This window comes from Mycteria americana, chromosome 5 (assembly GCF_035582795.1).
Source record: "Mycteria americana isolate JAX WOST 10 ecotype Jacksonville Zoo and Gardens chromosome 5, USCA_MyAme_1.0, whole genome shotgun sequence".
NCBI classification, from domain to species: domain Eukaryota; kingdom Metazoa; phylum Chordata; class Aves; order Ciconiiformes; family Ciconiidae; genus Mycteria; species Mycteria americana.
The window spans coordinates 6,220,160-6,240,947 of NC_134369.1; the positions used below are offsets into that span (position 1 = coordinate 6,220,160).

Here is a 20,788-nt window from a genome sequence, read left to right on the forward strand (position 1 = left end):
ACCACTAATCTAAAAGATGCATCATGGACTATCACAGCTGTCTATGCTGTCTTGGTTTTCTCTAGATTCTCAAAGTTACAGAAGTTGAAAATCTTAATTTATTCAAAATTCAGCTACATTGAAAATATATGTTAACATCAGTCTAAGGTATGTTAATGGACTGATATCACCCTATTTCTGTAAGGAAGGCAAATATGCAGTATGATATCAGGCAGAATCAAATATTAATGACGGAATTACTTTATATTCAAACTGTTGCTTCTATCTAGAAAGACTCTGTACCTGAATAAGGCAAATGACTCGCACTGAGAAGTCTAAGCCTAATCAAACATAAAACAACATAAAACTTGGATATGCCAGTTTTTGCATGTAGAAGAGAATGGCTTTTATAAAAGCATCTTTACAGGCTCTGAGAGAAATTATTAAATTGCAATCTGGATGTTATAAAGGTCTATTCTCTAGGTATTAATAGTTACAATATTACACAAGGAAAGTAGTCCTACACCTTATTCTATCATTTGAGTCTCTGTGTAATACACCAGCAAGTATTTTGGTGCTTCTTGCAAAAGAATCCATGCAGAATTAGTGAAAAAATGGGAAATTCAGCTTATTGGGTTAATTTAAAATAATATAGGATTGATGTATAGCACTTCCTTTTTTTTTGAGCTGAAATGCTGTTGTTAATAATGTACAAAGAATGGACAGTCCAAACAGTTGAAATGAATTTGTGAGAACCACTATTTCATGATGCATCTTCAATGCACGAACGTTATGAGCCACGTTACTGGCGTGGTTACAAACAACAAATGACAGAAAGCTGCTTAGAGCATAAGGTAAAGTGATGTTCCAAGCAATATCAAGTGTCTCTTGAATCTTCAAAAATGCTTTCATTGTTTCTCCAATACTTAAATAACTATGAAATGATAAGGTTGAAGGAGGAAAGCAGAACTAAGTGACTTCACAGATGGATAGGCAGAGCACTAAAGAGTAAGTGATGTACTGGAGAACCCTGTACAAGCTGGTACCCAGACAAAGTTGTTACACTTGGGTTGCTAAACATGCTGCATCTCAGAACTACTTGTTCCCAGCATGGAGTGTGGGTTGGTCCTTTGCATGTTTTTTTGTTTTAAAAATGATAAGGTCTTCCAGTCTTTTCTAAATAGTTATAGCAGGATTATACCCTCTAATGTTTCTTCAGTGACTTATCTGTATTAGCTTTTCATTATTGCTAGCTGTCAGTGTTGGGTATTTTTCCCATGTAGCTATTACACTAGGAATCTGGCATTGTGTAGGAGCTTTAGATCCTATTATTTTTCTGCTGTAGTATGTAGATGTGGTGTCATGTACTGTACTTAATATTTGTTATTGACTCTGTCTTAAAAAAAAAAACCCTAAAATTATTATCCTCTGTGTAACTAAATATAAAAGACTATTAAAATTCAAGTGTAATAAAACCTGGCAATCTAAAAATCCCTTCTTCCTGACTGAAATACTTTATCAAATTATCTGTAAGGAAATATATATCAACCTCTTGTTACTGCGTTGTGTAGTGAGGGAGGAATGACTAAAACTGGGAAATGTCCAAGAGTGGTTTTGCTACCACAAAGTATTAATTTGCTGCGATGGTAGCTACTGCATGCAGTGCAAGGTACTTGAAAGAAACAGTAAGAAAGATACTATACAGTGCTGTATAAGTTTGCTCTCAAAAGCAGCTTGATGCTTCTTAGGGAACAGTACTACAAAAGTGGCTTCTGTCAACAGAAATGAAGCGAAGGTGAGGGGACAAATGTGGGCCCGAGTAACATCAATCAAAAGTCCTGGCTATAGCTGAAAGTAGTGTAAGGTGGGCCTTGTGCCTAACTGCTGTGCTTTTGTGTAGCTAGCAGCTCCTCTTTTTGATGAATAGTCATGGGTCAGTCTTGCAATAGGTGGCTGCAGCAGAGCTAGAGTGAATGGAAGTGTGAGCAATATCTGTCTTGTTGGAAAATTGATCCAACCATGATGAAAGTCTGTGGGTTCAAGGAAGCCCTGGAAAAGCTGTTGAGAGTGAAATCCAGGGAGGGCTGTGTACAGACCTAGGAAGTCTGTTCTCCCCAGCTTTCAGTGGCTTGCACTTCAGCTGGGGGAAGTTCTTAAGTGGTCCTTCTTCAGATACCTGTTTCCAGTTGCTGTCAGAAGCAGGGATGGGCTATGTGTCTGTGGAACTATTTTTATGTCCTCATGAGTAGTTTCGTATACTGGATTACTGTGTTGTTTAATAAATGAAAGCAAAACCCAGCCCCCCTAATACAGAATAGAGTAACTCATGGAAATGTAGATGAGATTTAAATCTATGAAAAGGCAGTTACTCTAATGATTATACTACTGAAGTAGGAGTGAAACTACCTTTGCATGTAATGGAAGGGAAACTAATTTTTTTTTTTAATCAGACAGTGTAATGAAGCGATTTGTAGCAATTTTGCAAGAGTTAATAGTTGTCATCTACTGTTTGTACACTAAGTTTTTTTGGGGGAAAATGAGTAAATCTAGTATATATTTAACTATACATTAACTATATATATTTAACTTGATTTACACTTTAAACACTCCATACAAACATGTTAGAAGTAGTAATGCTCTCTTTTGTTACAAAAGCTTCCTTGCTTTATGCTTAGCTTTAATAAAAAGAAGTCCTCTATACATTTCTTTGATTGACACAACTTACCAAGATGTGATCTTAAATGACACTATTAGTAAATCAGACATTTCTCTGTAGCAAAGAACAATTTGGCTTTTTTTTAAACAACAGAAAAAAAGCTTCCTCTGAATTGTGGAAAAAGTCATTAATGTATCTGTGCACTACAGAATTAGCTAAAAGCACAAATCTTATCTACATACTCTCTGATCAACTGACATATTGCACAACAGATGAGTTGATGAACAGTACAGGGGTTGGTTTTTTTTGGGGGGGGGGGAATATATAAGTTTTTCCCTTGTATTTTGTTGGGTTTTTAAAGAAATCTAATTTAATTAGCTTTGAATAAAAGATACAACTAAACTATTCACACTTTTTGAACAATTGTCAATGGAAATTTATAACTTGTTTCTGGTTTAGTGGAAAATTTTTTTGTCATGGACTGAAATAGGGAAGGAAAGACATTTAAATTCTTACTGTCATATTAGGCATGGGAAATTTGTTTCCAAGCCAGCTGTACTAAAGTATGCTATAATAATATTTCTCAGAAGTATGAGTAAAAGAGGATGACTGAAGTGGCAAAATTATAGCACTTTTAATGCATAGTTCTCAATGTTCTATAAAGAAATCTGCTTTGAAAGAAATTAAATGTAAAGCAAGGCTTGCTCAAAGATGTACAGGAAGGCAATTCGCTGCTATTCTCAGTCTCAAGAAATCACATCTACTGAGTGTCTGTTGAATTAACTCTCTAAAGGACTTGATTCTGCACAGAGACTCTAACCACAACAAGATACTGCCAAGTAATTTGAATTAAGCCTGATCCCTATTCTATGCAAGTTTGCCACTTATACTTCTGATGACTCATCTACACTACATAGAATGATGCATCTGATGATGCATACATCCGATGACTTAGTCACATCACTTGAGTGTCTCTGTTGTGCACTAGTAGACTTTATGTGAATGCCTCCAGCTGTAGAATTTTGGAGTTGCAAATTCCCTAAGCATCCTGATGATGATTCATGCAGTTAGTGTTTGTACCCTTTTATAGAACTTCATTTCTGGCGTCTAGCTGACTAATATATCACTGGGAGCAGGGGCGGGGGAAAAATAAAATTGCAACACCCTCTTCTATATCAAGCGTTCAAACATAAAGAACAGTCCCTTTCCCGAAAACTTGACGTATATGTAAGGAAAGTTTTAGACTTTTTGTATCAACCTCAGTTGTCTCAAGGCACGCTCATCCTTGTTTTATTTGTGGATTAGTCAGCAGGGATTTTTATTCAAGATCTGCCACCTAGTTACGTGAAATAAAAGATACAAAGTGCCATAACTGAAGAAAAAATGTTCTACTTTTCCCTTCCTTCTCTGTGGAAATAGTAAAGGGATTAAGGCTATGAGGTAAAGAGAACACATTGAAACTAACATAATTTTTTTTCTATTTTTTCTTGTGAAAAAGCTGACTATTGTACCTTCAAATTGCAGTTTGCAGAGCTTTAAGTTGTAGAAAGCTTATGAAATTTGGACAGGAAGTTAGCATTGTCACATATGGTTCACACTGTTGTAAATTAAATAGACTTCAGGTTTGTAGTCATCAGCGATTTGATCTAGTTCCCATGGCAGGTAAAGCGTGCGAGCAGAGCTTCAAAGCATTTTTGTTGGCGCTACCTCAATCTGATCCTGAATGATAACTTTAACAAAAACTAAGATACTGAAACACAAAAATCTAAGGAAGTATCAGCTTGGAGCTAGTGCTCCCTTAAGCAAGGAGGCTCTTTTGAACAACTCCACATGGCCCCCACCCTTTTTTAAAAAGGCAATGATAAATTTGAAAACATCCAAACCCACTTTGTAACTTTAGATTATCTCCTACATTTTGGAATATGAATATTCTGAGTAACAACTACTTCCGCAAGTCTCTGCTCGCGATTTCCTTAGGCTGATTACAGTCCAGTGATGATTTTTTTTTTTTAATGTGCTGACTGGGATTGCTCCCCCAGAAGAGGGATATGTCGATGGAGAAAGAGGAGGAGCTTACTTAGAGCAAAGAAAGTTCTCCGTGGTGTTTTAGGATACATGATAATTGAACCAGCAAAATATGTATTTATTTTCAGGATAGTAATTCAGGTGTAATTGATCTTCCAAATATCCATCCTGAATATTGGAGAACAATTCAAAGTTTGCAGTTCTTTCTGGTAACTTACCCAGCTTTTGTGTTGGCTGTTTGCAAGAGACTGACAACTGCTGGAGCAGTTGAGGGCCTGTTCCTTAATTGCTCTAGACTGCACATTAGGAAAATTCATCACTAACTTGAACAAACTGCTTTTGGAAGAGAAGCTGCTTATCGAGTCTCATTGTGCAACAACACAGCAGCACTAAGAGTAATCAATAGTGAAATACACTGTTAAATAAAGCCAATTAGAACCCATTAAAATATCATTTTACAAGGAAAATCCTATCAGTATTTAAGTGACAATCGGAGGTTTCTTTCTTAACTGGAGCATTATTATTCAGAAGGAACAGAAATGCATGAACGTAGTTCCCTTTAAAGCCTTCAACACATGCACACACAAAACATTCGCCTGTATTGGAATGGAGGTGTAGAGTTTTACACGTTAGTCTACTAAACATTTCTATTATACAGATATACAATACTATCGCATAAATGAACCTGTAAATTGGTTGGTTTTCAAAGTCTTGCAGAGAACTTGATTTCTGCTGAGTCTTCAGGCTATATGATTTGCACAGAAGTTGCATGACGTGTGGAGGTTAGGGTCACCTGGGGGTGGTGGTTATGTTTCAGTTTGGCAGACGAATACTTCAGGTAGTTTGATGCAAAACAAGGAATCTAGCATAGGGACATGCTTCTAAGAGTGCTTCTATGTGCTCCTACAGCAAGACAGATTTTGGAACCATAGCTTGCTTACACAGGCTGCTCTGCAGGTGGATCTGACTAGATTTGACATTGAACCTGGGTAAAGGTCAAGTCTTTGGAGACTGTGCAACATGTGAATTGATATGTTTGTGTACGTTCTAAAAGTCAAACCTCCCACAGACATTTGAAAAATCTCGGTTTTGCAGGCAGAGTGCCTTTACTGTGATCTAAACCTAAATGGTCTTGTCTATCCACTCCTCAGCAATGTATCACTGAGAATCTTTCAGTTTCAGACAGTGTGTAGTCTTCTGCTCTCTCCTTTCCATGAGGAGATGAGTAATAACACAAATTTGTTACAGTGAATATTCTAGTAATTGCAGAGGCTAAGTGTCCGAATGTTTTAACTTATCTTGAAGCAATATTGATGGTTAACTGAGGTGTATGCAACTTTGTTCTGTGGATAAAATTTAGTGAGTAGTTTTGTGATGCTGTGGCTTTGTTCTGGCCCACTGCTGAAAAAATTGTATATTTAGAGTTGGAAAATGGAGTACCCTTTCCAGTAAACATTAGTGATTCCATCAAACAGACATAAATACCTGTATGTAGAGAATGAAAAACTTAAAATGAATGAATAAATTATCCAGCCTCATAATGAGAGGAAGTCATTACTTTGTTATGTATTTTTCCTTTGTTGTTATTGTGTCTGATTTGTGGTTGATTGGAGGTGTAATGCTTACCTGTTTTGACAGGCAGATGTGAACTTACCTCCTCAAATGGTGAAAAATGAGAAATGGGAATGTACTTTTGCTCTCATGTTTGGAGAACAAATAGAGATGAGACAAAATCCAGTGCACTGTGACTACCACTGTAAGGCATGATGAAGCAGTAATCACCAAAATAAAACTTGTACCTATAACATATGATAAAATCTTTAAGATCAATATTGGAAACTATCATAAACGTAAGACATAGTCACTTCTAATAACGGGACTATTGTTCTCCTTTTACAGTGAGAAGAAGTCTTATGCTTAGTTTTTGTTGCCTTTGCCAAAATGATACCTTGGTTATTTTGTCAGTTTAATTTTAGCAAGAATCATTATGGGGACAGAATAGCTTGAGATCAGCCAATTCTGCCTCTAGAACTTCCCATCAGCTTTACAATAGGTAACTGTGCAAGTGCTTAGTCTACCTTGTGAGGGCTCTTCTAGGCACAACAAATTAATTTACTTGGATAACTATTGAAAACAAAACTTTTGTTCCTTCTGTCGAGGGAGCACCAGTTAGTCTTAGTCGTGTTGACAATATGGGCAAACACAAGATGAAAAAAAAGGAGTTTGGTTTTGTTTAAAAGGAAGAACTGACGTGAGGAAAATGTTGGCGCACCCATTAAGTGAGAAAGAGGAATAAAAGGAGAGGGAGGAAGGATGGTAAGAGAGAATGATAAATTAAAAAATTGATATGCTTTTAAAAATAGAGCCAAAACACTTTTGTTAGAATGGAATAAAGTTATTTTTAAGTCTGAACTCTTAACTTGGATAAGAAGTGTTAGATTTGGGTGTATTTGAAGGTCAGGGCTGAGTTGTCTTGCAAAAATGACTCAAGGATAAAATGTACTTTACATACCTCTCCTAATCAGACAATAAGAGTCCAGATGGACTTGATTACAAGCAGACTATAAGGTCCTTCTTTTTCTTAACAATCCACAAACAATGAGAAATAGCTGTTCTGTCACCTTTCCATGGAGTCATGCATATCTATATATGTATGCATTTCTGTCTATAGATAAAAATGTAGACACATCAAGAAAAAATTTGGAGATATCGCCCAACTATTCTTTCAAAAATAATTCCATTTTCTTAGGGTTAATAAGCATATTCTGCAACACCTCAAAGCAAAATACAAGCTAGAAAATGGTTTCATACACCTATAACATAACAGATCAGTAAATTTTTGAATTAAAGTATAGGTGCAGCAGAAAGTACTTCAGTAATCAGAGCAATTGTTATTATTGATTGATCTTATAATTGTAATTTCATAAAAACATTTAGTAAACATTTTATGTTTACTAAAATTTTATGTTTACTATGTTTAACTTCAGGAGACCAGACAGATTATTGATCTCGGTTAACCAAAGAATTTGGAAATTATTAGCTTTTTTTTTTTACACAAGATGTCTGAGACCGATAAAATACAAAGAAAAAATATATCCCTAGGTGTCAAAGGACTTGAAAATTAATGTAGATGAAATAAAAAAAAAAATACAAAAACGATAATGTACTGAAGCTGAAGCATGACAGCAAACCCACAGTGGTTTAAGTAGCCGTGAAAGAAATATACTGGCTGTCAGAATCTGCATTCCTTTAGGAAAAAAAGGCGTGGTATGAAATAGATAAGTCACTAATAAACTACGAAGTTTGCAATTGGTTTCCATCTACCTTTATGAAGTTCACTTGATTTCCATATAGGAACTTAGAGGGAAAGATATCTCAGAAAGCTAAGTTTCGGAGGTTTTTTGTTTATTTGACACTTTAGTCGTTTGTTCTACAGAATGGATGTTGGGTTACTGTATTCTTTTTAGCTGTGTAAGTGAGTAATATAGACAAAGTCAATGGCAATATTTACATTTATGATGATTCTGGCTCACAGTAGCTTTTCTCTATTGGGTATCAGAGAAGCCACTGCAGTGCACCTACAGGGCCTTTCAATCCTGTAAGAAAACCCAAGTCAAGGATGAAGTAAACTGATGAAGTAGTATTGATGAACTTAGTCTGATGTTCTCTATGCTTAACCTTATGAATAGGTAGCAGAAAGTATTTTTGAGAGCAAGGCCAAACCTTTGAAAACTAGAGATCAAAGATTAATTTTCTATAGGGGCTTTTCCCCCCTCACAAGTTCCCTTTGGGTTTTGAAGCACAAATTCTCCATTAATTTCACTAGGCTTAGCTTCTTAGGGCTGCCTTCTTTTCCTTTTTACTAGCTTCCTGGCTAAGAAATACAAGACTCATTGGTTACTGTTGTGCTCAAAAAAAATCTCACTTGAGATCCTGGCATTAATCCTGTATTTTAAAAAGAAGACTTTACTGAAAATCATATTTACAAAATCTTTACAAAACATTTTAATTTGAGACTAAAGTTACTGAAATATTACTACGAAGAATTTTCTCCTTTCTCGGGCAATTTATTGTTGAAAGAAATAAAGGTTGAGGTTTTCAAGTGAGCTTTAAGGTAGGTAGTTCCCTTAACTGAAATTTTAGTATGATTGGAGCAATCGACTCCTCTAAAGTGCCAACAACATCCTAGTGTAAACAGAAATGATGAGACTCTTAAGCCCTCAGAAAGCCTGCTCTAGACTAGGACTATGGATTTTCAGGGATAGTGTGAAGCCAGCTACTTTGCAGCATTAGTAGCATGGAGTGCGATAGGACAGTAACAAAAAAAGCACTAAATCTATTTTTCTGAAATTGTTTCTTGTAAGATGAAGCACTGTGTTGGTCCAAGCTACCTAAATTACAGTTATTGTAAATGTGTCCTTTAACAGCATTCACTGACTGCATGTAGTAATCTGGCTGCCTCCCCAGCTACAGGCATCCCAAAAAAATAAGCAGACTCACCGCAAACTAAAACAGAAATTTTGGTCCTAAGTACCCTAGAGTGTTTCAGGGGCAGCACCCTTCCCCTCTCTTCTTTGAAATTCAAGATGAAATTTTCTTTCAGACATAAATGACTACTTTCTGCTTCCTGTTGTTATCTTTTCACATGCACATAAAGTGAGGCTGTCTACCTAGGTTTCTAACCAGCAGAAGATGAGAGTGGCTTTTTGTTTGGGTGGCTTTTTTATGGTTTTGGTTTTTTGTTGTTGTTTTGTTTTCCTTTCCTTCCCTGCTTTCTGGCAAATCCAGGGGAAAGATTCCCCAGCGCTCCTCTTTGCAGCATGATGGCAATAGGTATAAGTAAGATCCATCAAATGGTGATCAAAGTTGTACTCTGAATACCTTAAATACAGAACATCCTCTGCAGTGTGCCAGTCTGTGCTTGAAAAACACATACCTAATCATTACATCTAATAAAATGTGTAATGGTTATGTTTGTATTGTGCGACAGGGATCAAACTAGCCTGTGAATGTGTGAGCCTGCTAGAAATAATAACCAACTGCCAGCAATAATGACAAATTAAATGCTCTATAACGTCTTGTAGATGAAACGTGTTGAATTAATAATAAAATTAAGTTAATAAAAGAAGCCTGCCTAGTTCAAAAATGCTGGATATCTTTCTCTGTAAACATAAGTCATATTAACCTTGTAATTCACATGCTGTGTATTCACATGCTGTGAATTACTGATCTTTTGTCCCTGTATCTAAGAATGGGAAAATGATTTTATTATTGGATTTGAGTATTGCTAGAATAATCAAGAAAATACCTTTTCCCATCTCTTGACAACTTAAGTTGGACTGAGAATCAAGGTTACAGAAATGTCAGGGACAAACTCATCCTACTCTTTTTTTTTTTTTTTCACTGAATATCTGTGGCTCATGAATACAGACGTCACTTATGTTACTGGAATCTGTTATCTTGTGAACCTAAATATCCAGCACTGCTGCTAGTCACTGCAGCTTCATGAGATCCTGATGTATGCTTCTACAAAGAAGAATGTCCTTAAACTCAAAAGCTGTGTTTTGAATTAATTTTAATGGGTTTTCAGTATTAGACAGTTGAGGATGTTTTATAAAGGGGGGTGGGGGGTGGTTGTCTTGCATTTGTAGGAAGGCATTTGCAAATCCTGATATGGTAATTCATGCTGGGATTCAAGGGTGAAATTTTGTATGGTAGTCAGTCTAGGAATTTTAAGTTATGTCAGCTTTTGGGGGCTATTTTTTAGGTGACTTAAGGACCTGAATCCTTGAGGGACCAATATAAAGGATGATCATCCCCAGAAGAAGCACTCTGAAGATATGGAGGCAGATTTCCATCTTCCTCCCAGCCCCTCTTGCAGCTGATGCAGAGAACATGGCCATGAGGGTCTGCCTCAGCCCTAGCTCTTGAGTTCCTTTAAATTACGTTGGTTCAGCCTCAGGATCAGTAGGTAGAGAAGTCATCTTGGCATTTTCCCCCTGTCCTGGGCCATTCTGTATGTTGCCCAGCCACAGCGTTATGCAAGTATCTCTATTTAAAAAAAGTAGATAAAGTAGAAGATAAATGATATCTCAGTTTCCTAAAAGTGTTTGGTGAAATCCCTCTAAGTGGCTTTAAAGGGGGAGGAAAAAAATAAATTGACTTTGTGAGTGGTAGGTAACTTTCATGGATCAAAAACAAGCTAAGAGAAAAAGAGTTTTTTTAAAAATACAAACAGTTGGTTACAGCATGGGAAAAAATATTTTGGAATAGAACTTAGAGCACAAAGATAAATTGATTAGGGACACAGGAAGGTGTATTAATGGGTGGTAGAAAAATTGTCACAGTAGGTAACAGGCCGTTTGAAAAGAACAGGGAAGCTATTCCAGAAGAACTTGACAGAAGCAGATGTTTGGCAGATTTAGGGCTAACAAATGGAGATCAAAATCTGCATGGTAAAATTTTGTAAACTTATAACTGGTAGGTCTGAAACTAACTCAGGGAAAGGACTTACTGCTGCTGTAAGAGAGCAGTAATCATCTCAACTGCTCACCAATGCCCCCAGAAAACAAGGAATGGATACAAATGAAAAAAAAAAATCATTAAAATTACTTTATAAGAATTATAGTGGGAGTACACCTATGCTACTCCTTTGTCCTAGTTTCAGCTGAGACAGAGTTAATTTTCTTTATAGTGGCTGGTATGGGGCTATGTTTTGGATTTGTGCTGAAAACAGTGTTGATAATACAGAGATGTTTTAGTTGTTGCTGCACTGGTCAAGGACTTTTCAGCTTCCCCTGCTCTGCCAGGTGCAGAAGAAGCTGGGAGGGGGCATAGCCAGGATAGTTGATCCAAACTGACCAAAGGGCTATTCCATACCATATGGCCTCATGCTCAGTATATAAAGCCAGGGAAGAAGAAGGAAGGGGGGGACATTCAGAGTGATGGTGTTTGTCTTCCCAAGTAACGGTTATGTGTGATGGAGCCCTGCTGTCCTGGAGATGGCTGAACACCTGCCTGCCCATGGGAAGTAGTCAGTGAATTCCTTGCTTTGCTTTCCTTGCATGCGCGGCTTTTGCTTTCCCTATTAAACTGTTTTTATCTCAACCCACGAGTTTTCTTACTTTTGCTCTTCCGATTCTCTCCCCCATCCCACCGAGGGGGAGTGAGCAAGCGGCTGCGTGGTGCTTAGTTGCCGGCTGGGGCTAAACCACGACACCTTGAAATAGCATAAGAATAGTAAATCCAATACATTGAAAATTAATGAGTTTGAGATCAGTTTTAATACTGATTTAATGAGATTTTTTTTCTTATACAAACTTTTTTTAATGGAACTGATTTCTGCAGAATGTCAGATTTTAAGGAATTTATTAGGAAAAAAAAAAAAGGGTTGAGTATGAATGAATGTAGCTGTTATTAGAATAGGTTAAGAAAAATAAATACAGGTTTTCAAGTTTGATTTACTTGGGCATAAGCAGTAAGTCCTAGAAAGGAAATTAACTGTTAACTGAAATTAACCTGCCTAGGAATCCTGCATGGGGATTCCTGACTATTCCTATGAAATAATACAAACAAACAACTATTCAAAGATTATTCTACACCAGTCTTACCTAAACAATGTTTTTATGTTCTTGTATTAGGAACTGTTGTCTTCCAGTTTCTGGCTTTGAGAATATGTATGAAAGATGAAGCTCTGCAGTAAAGTGTATCGCCTCTGGGACTAGTCCATATTTGAGGCCAAGCGTGTTTCTAAATATATGCTGCAATGATACCTATGTTCTTAAGTTCTATTACAACAGATTACGCTCTACTACAATTTCAAGCCTGCAAAATCATGGAATAATTGGTTCAATTTGATTTTCATCTTGCATGTGTTAATGTTTGACCATTGTAAGGTGCTGAAGCAGAGATGATAGATAGCATTAGATCTTTTAGATTTATATATAGAATGTGTTTATATATATATATCTCTATGGAAGTCTCACTAATGGTGACTTTCTATGTTTTTACAAAGTAACAAATGCTTTCTGTACTTTTTCTAAGATTATCAGGGAAATGTGTACTTTGCAAAAATCTTCCTGGGAATTACTTATCTGCTGGGGAAGGGATGGAGGTGTGCAACAGGACACACATGGATAGAATGAATGGAAGAGGAGGAGGGGAGAAGAATTGACAGGCAATTACATTGATGTTTGATGGAGCTGTATGTGTGTTAGTACTGCCTAAAAAAGCTAAACTGGAGTGTGTGTGGGAACAAAACCTGTATGCTACCCTGATGGTCTACTTAAACTAAAACGTCTGCCGCTTACTTAGATGCTATTTACAGTGCGATTTTTGTGGAGATGACTAGTACAGAGCTATGCCTCTTCTGAGGAAGTTACGCAGCAGTATTTATTCATCACCACCTGCTGCTTTGTGAGCAACAAGACATATAGCTGGTACGTGGCTGAGGAGAATAAATGTCCAAAAAAAGAGAATGACTAAAGAAGGGGAAAAAAACCCCAACATAAATCACACACACAGGTTACCTTCTGTCATCGGTAACATGTCAGCTGGATTTGGAAGGTATGCTGCAAGGCTACAAGGAAAATATAAGCAGTATCACCTTGTTCAAAATTCAGTTATGCTAACTTCTGCAATCTGCATTTCTATAACAAGCTTCAGTTAAGGCAAAAAGTGCCAAGGTTTTAATACATAATTTAACAATGGTTACATATGGAGAGCACTGGGCTTCTCCATAGGTTGTTTGGTCTTTTTTGTGTTTTGTTTGTTTTGTTGGTTTTTTTTTTTAAGACCTTACTTCAAAATTTGTCCATTTCTTCAAGTCCTCTTTTGTGCCCTTGTCGCCCCCCCCCCTTAATTAGATAGCTTCTGATCTTTGGAAAAGCTGATACACTCTTACGACAAGAGAGATACTGTTAAAATTGTTCATGAGCCTGCTACGTGGCATAATGCTGCCAATTGTTTTGTTTGGGGTTGGGGCTGCTAGTTCAATGGGTGCCGTGGAACATGTAGGTATGCAGCACCTAAAGCATGTATTAGACTTTGGATATTGCTCAGCCCTGTCTGCTTCTAGCAAGAGCTGTAGACCGAAATTTAGCATGGGTACCTGAAGTCCAACAAGGTACTATTCTGCATATGATGGAAAAGAATGTTTAGAAAACCTCAATTTGTAGAAACTTGAGCAAAATGGATAGGTGATTTCAGAAAGGACTTTCAAACTGGATAAAAGTATGCAGGGATATCAAACCTAAATTACAAATACTTGTGTTGTAAGCAACGTTCATCTGTGTGTTCTGTGTATGACCTTCTTTGCAAAGGGCTAGATCACTTGTCACTGTAGATAGGCTTCAAAGTTACAAACAGTCAAACCGCTCAGGAGATCAAAGAGCTACCCAATGGAGCTTAGTTTATTGCATTTTTACATTAGTTTATTATTCTCGCTTGCTTCATAAGAAAAACAGTGAGTTTAATGCACAAAATGTCACTTTTTATTGGAGTGGAATTAAGTGCTGCTTTAAAGTAGAATAGCATAATAGCAGGCTTGAGCTGTTTTGTTTTTAAGACATTGTAATTGCCCTTAGTGTGAGTATATTTAAATAGATAGAATGGAAAAATGGAATGAGTACGCTAGTTCTGTCTCCTGTTATATAAAAGCCACCATGGTTACCTAAGCTATCTAATATTTACTTGCCTGAGAGTGTTTCTGCAATCAGGCTCAGTCAAGCCTACTGAAATTACGGTTCTAAAGGTTTGCCCAAGGTTGGGAAGAAACAATAACATAGTACTGCATATTGAACATAGTCTGTAACCGTAAAAATATGGTTTGAAGACTTTTGTGTTCAGTAGTATTAATGATTCTGAAGCAGGCTGAGAAGTTCCTTGTGTGGAAGGATGCAAATGGGGAGAAGTCCATGACAGCTTTGAAGAGTTTAAAGGTCAGTACAGTGATATTTGGAAGACTTTGATAAAGGAAGGCATCTTCCCCAGAGGACAGCAAACAACAAAACAGAAGCTCTCTACCCTAAATTCTATGTGTTATGGTTCTCACTCATGTAGTCTGTTATCAAATTAACTTTTTGGTGGGCTTCACCTTGTCACTTATAGTGCTATACCAGATTGTGCAATTAACGTTTTTGTGTGACAGGCAGTTGCCAGACAGCTGGGGGTGGTAGGGAAAAGCATATAATTACATGCCTGGTTTGCGACCTGCAAACCCTCTTCTTTCTGTTAAAAATCTATGACAGAATCAAGCCCAAATTAAGGAACTACAATAGGAAAGTCTCGAACCATCAAACATTAAAGGTCATTTAGTACAAAAGCATAAAGGTCAAAGAAAATACAGGAAAGTTGGTTAGAGAGGATTTAACTACTTAATGTGGAATGTTATAAGCTGTGACATTTCTTAGGGGAATGAGTAAACTAAAGAACACAAAGTATTAATTTGCATTTTGTAGATACATATCAAATTTTAAAGATATTCCTAGCATTTATGGAACTTACCATGGTTAAATATGGATTTTAAAAAATTAGCACATTTATACACTAGCCTTCAGTAGCTAATGAAAAGTGATTAGCTGAAGGATAATATATATGAAATTCTTCATAAACTAAGATATAATTTAATAGATTTCACAGGGTAGCCAGGGTGAAGATGTAAAATGTCATGGTTTGTCCTGTATTAATAACAAATCTCAGTAGAAATGCTCAAATAATGTATCGAGTGAGTTAATCTTTCAATCACGCCTGTTCCATTATGGGTAAAAATCACCAGCCAAGAAAGTCTCTGTACAGTATGAATTACATGCTGATAATTCTTTTATACTTCAGAAATGGTAAATAAACCCTTTCATCACTTCCTATCCCTTTATTGGATGATATTAAATACAAATATATTGTCACATACTTTGATTTTCATGATCTTGATAATAGACTTACCCTTTGGAGAGTCACAAAATAAAAATCAGTATTGATGACAATTTAGCTATAAGTTTGATGTTTGAGAAGGGATACAAAGATTGTACTGGTTAATTTTAAGGCTACAGTAACATGATACTTCAACCTTACTCTCCAAGAATCTCAGCATCTCCTTCCCTAACTGCTGCTTTATTTAAAAAAACAAAACACTCCATTATACCTTCCAGCATAGACAGAATACAAGACTAGAAGATGAGCAGAAATATGTCAGAACAGGTTTGCAGACAATGTGATCTTCTACTTATTTTTTTTAATAAAATCTTTTAAAAAATAAAAAAAATGATCTGTTACTGTTGGGTTTTTTTTCCCTGCTTTACTTAATTTAATTTTCCCAGTTCAGTCTTCTTCATATAGGCCAGCCTTATGCTGGGTACCTTGGCTACAAAAAATGAGCCCCATTTGAAGTATGCCTCTTGCTTTACCAATCTCTCAGCAGCTTATTTAAAAATATGAAACAATATGCTGCCTTAAATTCAGAGCGATCTGCCTTCTGAGAAAGACGCAGAACACAACTTCAGAAAGATGGAGCTAGAAATGTCAGGGAAAGGGTTGGTTTCTTTTGGTGTCTTTTTAGTGAAGGTGGTATTAACAAGTGAGTATAACCACAAATTCAGGTGAAAACGTAAGAGTGGATGGTTGTGAATACATGATTTTCGTAATTGTATATTATGTATTTAACATGTGCAGAAGCTGAAATGTGTCTTTAAGCAGACCTTTAGGAAGCTCAGTGTCAGTGGGTTTAGCAATGTATTGTCATCTTTGAAGTTCTGTCTGAATGCGTTCAGTCTCTATTTTGGATAGAGGCAGCTTAAATGTCTCAAGTGCCCTTAATGTATACTGGTCTATATCATGATATGTACTCACTGGTTTTTCTCAGCTTAGGCCAGAATGAAGACTCAGTTTTTTCCAGTGAATTACACTGAAAGTGCTTTTTCTAGAAGGTTTTATTGAAATGCCAGTATACTTAGGGCCAAATCATCCTACCTCATGCAGAGTTCAAATAAATGACTTTTCTACAGAACCTATTGTGGTTAAAGAATGGGATTTGAAAGCTGCATAGTTATGTGTGTAGATGCCATGTTGCATGCTGTGCTTTAATGCTGACCTTCTTTGCGTGAGCTTTTTGTGACCCAGTTCATTGCTATGACAAAAAATCATATCCCTTCTCCAACCTTCTAGCCTAGTGGTTATTCAACAAGAATAGCTGTTTAATGTATTCCCTATTGCAAGAATCCACGTTTCTTGAAAGAAAAGCAATAATGCAGTCAGCCATAAGGTGACTGAATAGAGGTTGACTTGCAGCTCTGTGCCCTGCCAGACAGTCCCTTGTGGTGTTCTTTGTTTCTCCAATTGAGCTTTCCAGCCATTAATACTGCTACACCTTCCTTTTACTTCTGCTGGTAGAAAACTAGATTAGAGGGGAGAGATGGGAATGGACAAAGATCTATAGAGATTAAGTGTTGTTCCTGCGTTACTGTTCAGTGAGTCACCTGTGAATGTTTTGATAAATATTGGTCCTAAAACCTGAAAAGACAGCTCATGAATGAATGAAAACTCCTATTGGAGTTTTCACTAATGGAAGGAAAAAAGCAAAAGATTTGTTTGTGTAGAAAGAAAATGTATCTATCTGGAAGAAAAAAACCTATCTGTCTGGTCGGTTATCACACGGTTTACGTTGCTGTCATTTTAGCATCCATTTAAGCACAGGAATTAATTCCAACTGGATTTTGGAAAATATATCTAAACTCTGCTTTTGATATCTTGCCTACTTGGCTTGTTTAAATTTTCACAAAATGAGAGTGCATGGGAATGGTCCCTTTCACGCTTCTGAATAGGTTTCCCTTCTGTCCTGCAGCAACCTCCATGTGGCAGGAGAGGACTCTTCTCTTTGCTTTTTTCAATATGTTCATCCACATCAGTCTTCTAGGTTGTTCAGCTACCTTAAAAGCAGACTTATTAAACCTTCTTTTTAAATTACTTTTTTGCATTTATAACAGGGTTTGTGTTTCTGTGAGCAGAATTTTACATTCTACTCCATCTAAAGAAAAGAAATTGGGAAACATGGTTTGGAAGCATGTTCAAAATTCCCATAGCACTTTGGTGGCAAAGTGAGCTGGAAAAACAGAGAGCTTAAGGATTGCAGTTTTAGCCTCTGGGCTCTGCTGAAATCCATTCATTGAATCAAGGTCTATTTGATACTAGACCTCATAGGTGACATGTGGCACACCCTATACTTGACCAGATTCCTAATAATGATTATAAAATGCTGCATTCTATGAAATCTGGCAATGACATGAAAAGGTGAACAGAACGAGAAATCTTATGTTATGCCACTGCTTGGAAATCCTGGTTGGTTGATTTCTTTTGTTTAAAGATGGAGAAGAAATTCTTGTAAGGTAAATAACAAATTAGGGCTACTATAACATTTTTTGGTTTTGCTGCTTTTGGTAGTCAAGAATGCTGGAGTAAATGTGAAAATTTTATGGTTATTCAACACAATTTTAAAATTACCTTTTTCCTCCCTTTGAAATGCCCTTTTTTTTTTGGTGGTGTTGAAAAATTGCACCAATCGAAGATTCTTAAACAATGTTAATGTTGTTTGAAATAAAAAAAAAAATATATTAACATATTAAATAATGAAGAGTGTTCAATTTTTTGTACTAGTACTTTTTTTAATATGGCTCGTGTTTGCCACTTAGGTGTCTAATTTGATATACATACTGGCTTTAATTTGAAACTGCAGATCAGTAAAGAAAAGATGAGATAATTCTTAAGTATTATGAAACCTTTTTAGGCCATATTTTGAGAAAATATAAAATAGTGGTTTCTCTGAAGTCAGTGGAATCATAAGGGTTTTCATGAGCTCAGTATTTCAGCTCTGAGCTTAATTTTTTTTACTGTGTGTTTCAGTTTTTGCTGTGGAAAGGATCACAGATGGCTGGGGAGAAGTACAGATGCTGTTTTCCTACTGTGATTCCCAGCACTGTATAGGGAGACAAAAGCAATGAGTTAACATCTGAAGTTTTTCAGGTAAACAGAGCAAAAATGTCCTGGTCATACTTGTTCGCTCTGCTTGACTGAAACTTTACTCTGTTCATTACCATGCATTTGTATGAACTGTATGTTTTAGACCATTAATGAGACATGCGATAAATGTATATACAATTCATATGAAAAGTAAGTGGAGTGACATGGTAGTCTGACATGACTGCTTCAGAGTGTACTTACTTAGTGTTTAAAAAAAAAAATGCAATTGTTCCTTTATAATGCAGAGATCTGCAAGATTTTTTTAACTATGCAATTATAACATTAGTGTGGCAATCTTACTGTTGATATAATGTAGCAATTTTCACTGAGTTCCCATTAATTTTGTATTAATGACATTTTGATATGATCTTGACAGTATAATCCTAATGCATGTCATATTTAATACATTTTGAATTAGAGCTGCACTTCTGCTAGCTTTTCAAAAATCAGGTTTTTAATAGGGTATAACAGAAAACAGTTCAAAATATTAGGAAATTCTCATTATTTCATCAAAGAACTCCAATTATCAGTTAAAGCCTTACATTTCTACTTTATTAAGAGAAGTTATGCAGACTTCTTTATGCAGAGGGGAAGGCACATATGTATATCACTGATGTGAATAAGAGCATGCAACATGTTCTATTTGTAGCTTTGTAAAGAAAATGTGGAACATTCTCCTTTGCCTGCAGTCTCTTACAATAACCTCTATTTGGCCATAAAAACACTATAACAACTTGTGTATTATGAAACAACACAGTAAAGCAAGCCAAGTATAGAATGAAGTGGAAAACGTATTTATGACCATCATAAATAGCTATAGCAGTTTCAGAATGACACGATATAGGTATGGTTTATGTGTGTATCTTCTACACTACTAGTCATTATATTGCATATTATCTGACTCTCCATTTATACTTTTGAGAGACTACTCCTGATGTTATTTAACATGAAGTTAGAAATACTTATTAAAATGCAAGATTCCTTATGACAAGCTTATCAACAGTAGCTTCTCTGTGCGATTTCCCCACCCCTCACTCCCCTGAGTGTCTCAAATTATTTCACACCATAGGTTTCCAACAGGTGAATGGTGATCAAATTATATGTGGATTTATCAAAAATGCCTAAGTACTTTGGGCATAGGAGTCTGAGTAATACGGATACGAGCTCTGATATTTAGATCATCTGGACTGGGATGTTTGTAAAGTTCAAGACTGAAATATCCTAATGACGTTGTTGTAATAATTTTCTCTTGGATCACATTCAATCTCATTATATCTGTAGAAGACCAAATGCCTTACAACTGATTGATTTCGATTTAATTTCTTTATACATGTGGCTCTCTTTCTTTTTGTTGTTGTTCTTAAAACTGGTGGGCAGTTAGGATCCCTGGAATCTGTAATATACTGGAAGAGATCATCTGCCCTACATCTAAGCACAGGTACCAGCCTACCTTCACTGTTTTAAATTAAGGAAGGGGACGGAGGGAAGGGAAGCAGGGAGCAAAGTTTTAAACGACTATAAATGTTTTAAAGAAAAACGTGTTCAGCTTTTCAAGGGACCTTTAATCAGTTTCTCATTTTATAAGTGAAAATTTTTGGATGCTCTAATGAATTGATACTAAAAGAATTGGTGCTAAATATGTTATATGCTGCCTAAGAGGAGACAATTCTTTAAAGACTTTTCTTCCACAATAAAAAACGTTGTTTGTTATCAGACAATTTCAGCCTTATTTGATATACCAAAAAAGCATTAGAAAAGTCTTCTTGAACGCCAAACTGATTTTAAAATAAAAAAAATACATAATTTAAAAAGGAAACAATTTTAAAAAATTAAAGCAATTTTTAGCATACTTCTGAGGTCTGTTGAACCTGATACCCAGAATAAGTCCATCCACTCTGAAACCAATAAGAATCATTCCTGACCTCTCCAGGGCTACTCAGATGTGACCGAAATTTGTTATTCTTCCCTTGTTTTGGTAAAAATGTTATTTAAATACCGTTGCCTAGCCTCTTCAGTTTTTAAACCAATTAGTCTCACAGAAATGGAAAAAAGTCTTTCCTGAGACTTGATTTTTATTTTGTCTGGAAGGTTTATCAAGTAGCTTTTGTTTTATAGAAGTCAAAC

The 20,788-nt window shown here is 36.2% G+C and overlaps 1 protein-coding gene across 1 annotated transcript in view; it reads left to right on the top strand.

Moving 5' to 3' along the window:
- The first annotated feature begins 18,557 nt into the window (after positions 1-18,557).
- LUZP2 (leucine zipper protein 2) overlaps positions 18,558-20,788 on the top strand; it is a 220,442-nt gene continuing 218,211 nt past the window's right edge. Inside the window, exons 1-2 of the mRNA XM_075501426.1 lie at positions 18,558-18,667; positions 20,042-20,102. The gene's annotated coding sequence lies outside the window, so the exon portion shown is untranslated. The remainder of the gene's footprint in view (positions 18,668-20,041; positions 20,103-20,788) is intronic.